Source organism: Sinocyclocheilus rhinocerous, unplaced genomic scaffold (genome assembly GCF_001515625.1).
Source record: "Sinocyclocheilus rhinocerous isolate Xijiao unplaced genomic scaffold, SAMN03320098_v1.1 scaffold3290, whole genome shotgun sequence".
Lineage (NCBI taxonomy): Eukaryota > Metazoa > Chordata > Actinopteri > Cypriniformes > Cyprinidae > Sinocyclocheilus > Sinocyclocheilus rhinocerous.
The window spans coordinates 15,687-19,368 of record NW_015659012.1 but is presented as its reverse complement, the minus strand read 5'-3'; the positions used below and the strand labels follow the sequence as shown (position 1 = coordinate 19,368).

General features: G+C 36.3%; 1 pseudogene; it reads left to right on the top strand.

Moving 5' to 3' along the window:
• Positions 1–2,616, top strand: part of LOC107723222 (endoplasmic reticulum metallopeptidase 1-like) — a 20,189-nt pseudogene extending 17,573 nt beyond the window's left edge.
• The last annotated feature ends 1,066 nt before the right edge of the window (positions 2,617–3,682 follow it).

Genomic DNA, 3,682 nt, shown 5'->3' with positions numbered 1-3,682 from the left:
CGCCCGGCCAAAAAAAAAAAAAAAACAGTCACCGTTTGTATTTTAAAAGACGAACACTTAAGAATCTATGATTGGATCATTATTACAGTGATTATGTTTCTAGTGTCAGAAGACGAGTCATGGCTATATTCCAGAACTGGCACCTCCGAGTCCAGACCGTAACCTCAGTATATTACAAATAGTACCATTTTTTAACTAGCTTTATAGTTGTATTTATATATATAACAAACACGACCAATATTTACTAGTTTAGTTTTACTAGTTTTATAATTGTAATTTTTTTTATATAATTATGTTGAAAAACTGCTTTTATATGCATACAGTATATACAAATGTTTGTATATAGCATATTTTATTAATTTGTTGCATTTGTCTGTCTGTCTGTCTGTCTGTGTGTCACACTTAGTGTTGTTTAAACGAACACCAAGATGAAGGTTAGCAGGCACTCTTTAATAAATCCACACACAGAGAGAGCAGCAATCCAACACAACAGTAGACAGAACAAAAACAAAGGAACTTAAGTACACAGACAAACAAGATCACACAATCGCACACACCTGAACTGAATGACAGTTCCACTGAGAAAAACTCAACTAGGGAAAACATGCAAACTGAAGCAAAGTCCAAACTGAATGAGACTGTCACAGTCTGTCTGTCTGTCCGTCTACACAAATATTTGTCTTGGTTTTAGAGAACAGAATGAAGTAATCAGCAGCATTCAGTAATCCAGTCAGTGTGTTTGACTCGTTTAGTTCAGAGTCACAAGCGCACTCTCTGTGTTTATTAATGGTGTTGAACATCTGTTGTTCTCGCTCAGGTCCGAGTCACATGTCTCTGTATCTGCGTCCTCACGCTGGAGCGTCTCTGAGCGGCTGGTCGTTCGGCGGCGGGATGCTGCGCCGCAGCGGAGAGAGTTTCATATTTTACTCTCATGGTCTCGACGCTCCGGCCTGGACCTTCTGGATTGAGATCCGGGTGAGTTTGAGCTCCAGAACCACATATTTAACCTGAGGAGCATCACAGCGTTTATTGTGTTTTCTGGTCTTCAGACGCTCAGGTCCTCAGACGTGTCTCCTGAGGAGGGCTTGATCTCTCTGGCCATCACCGCTCATTATTTCTCTGGTTCAGACGGACGCTCAGAGCCGCTCGAGTCCTTCCTGAAGAGATTCCCGGCCTGGGTGTTCTCATCCTCCTGGATCAGCACTTACCACGTGTACAGATACTGAGGGACACACACACACAGATTTCCTTTTTTTATGGGGACATTCCACAGGTGTAAGGGTTTTTCTACTGTACAAAGTGCGTTTTCTATCCCTTACTCTAACCCTACACCTAAACCTACCCCTTACAGAAAACTTTCTGATTTTTTAAAGATTTTCAAAGCACTTCATTCTATGTGATTTATAAGCTTGTTTCCTTATGGCGACCAAAAATGTCCCAACAAGGTTAAAATTTACTGGTATCACTATATTTGTGAGGACATTTGGTCCTCATAATGTGGTGAATACCAGGTACACACACACACACACACACACACACACACCACACCACTCACTGCAGACCCATAAACACCATATGAGCTCCTTCATTCACATCAAACAGCTCACAGTGTTGTGTTTTATTATTTTATTTCTCTGGGTCATACTTCAACACAAAAAAAAAAAAAAAAAAGTACAATTACAAATGAAAATGAAGTCTACTTCAGGACAGTTAAGATTTTTACTTTGTTACATGTTTTTATTATGATAATTGATCATGATTTACCCTAAATCCTCATGTGATACAATATTATATCGTATCAATATTATATCAATATATTATTTTGGTGAGATAATTTTTCTTTAGTTTATCTTTAGGTTGTTTTTGTATTTCTCAATTTACGTATCCTTAATTTACCAGGAATAATCCCACTGAGATATAAATCTACACAAAACATGCAAGATTTCTTAGTATATTTAAAGACATACCATAACCTAGGAGCAGAAAAGGAAAAGGCAGTTTTGCCAAACTCAAAATATGCTCTAGGCACAATTAAAAATAATTTAGAAGAAGATCTGGTCCTATAATTACAAGTATGAAATGATTTCTGATTCTTAATATTGAAATTCCATGATATAATAAATATTTATAAAAAAGTCACATATTTGTTTAACTGTCATGAAAATAATGCCAAACATTAGAAAGGTTTTGATCTTGCTGTGAAATGTGACTGTCACATGATCTTGACCATAACTCAGTCGGTCTGAAGTGGTTTCAGCTGCTCTTTGTATGAGCAATTTCAATTAATCTCATGTTATTCATATTTATTCCATATATTCATTGTAATGTATCTTTCATATTATGAACAGCTATAAGAGTGGTTATGTGTGAGACCTGCTTCAGCCTGAATATGAGACGATATCATGATGACCTGCTTGTTCTCGTTTGCTTAGGAGAAACAGGGTATCATGAGATGTTCGGGAAGACACTACATGACGAGTGAAACATAGTGATTGAAAACAATAGGTTAAAGGGTATAAAAGCAGAGAAGCATGCTCACAAATTTTTGTCACACGTGGTGGAGCTCACTGCTGTCTATCTGACCTTCTTGCAAGAATAAAATTTCTAAATCTGTCACTGTCCGTGTTCTTGATTTAAGAGAAAAACATCTACACCATCTTGTAGTTCACGTTTCTCCCGCCGGACCGAGAGATTCAGTGGTTATAATAGAACAAAAACACTATTTTATATGCCCGGCCTAACTCGAGACAGCTCTGAACTCGGCAGAGAACTTCCCTCCATATTCCTGTGCCGTGTCCATTAAAGGGCTAGTTCACCCAAAAATGAAAATTCAGTCATTAAGTACGCATCCTCATGTCGTTCTAAACCTGTAAGACCTCCGTTCATCTTCGTAACACAAATTAAGATATTTTCGATTAAATCCGATAGCTCTCTGACCCTCCACAGACAGCAAGGATCCTTACACGAACAAGGCTCAGAAACGTAGCAAGGACATCGTTAAAATAATCCATGTGACATCAAGGGTTCAACCGTAATTTTACAAAGCTACGAGAATAATTTTTGTGTGCAAAGAAAACAAAATAACGACATTTTATTTAACAATTTGTCTCCTCCGCGTAGGGATGTAACGGTATGAAAATTTCATATCACGGTTATAGTGACCAAATTTATCACGATTATCAATATTATCACGGTTTTGTTCAAATTAGATGAAAACGTTCAAAAAGAACTGATACACACACTGAAAACATTTCAATAAGTTTTATATTTGAAAATCAACAAATACAATTAGCAGCTATATGCACTTTTTTTAGCATAAACATTAAATTAACATTAACATGAAGCCCTAATAATAATAATAATAATAATAAATCACTTGAAGATCATGTGATCTTCGGTTAGGAGATCTTGTGATGCTTTTTAAAGCAAAGTTGGGGTTGATTTCGAGTTCACATACAAACATAAATAGAATAGGCTAATTAAATTTGTCTATTTTAATGTAAGACAACATATTTTTCGTCAGTGATAGAAATATACAAGTGAGATAACGAAATATTTAATCTCTAATCAATATTTTTTGCGCGATAATCAAACACGGTTTTGATGATAATTAAATTGTAAATGGTAATACTAACCGTCAGGGCATTTTATCGTGATTTATCGTGAAACCGGTAATCGTTCC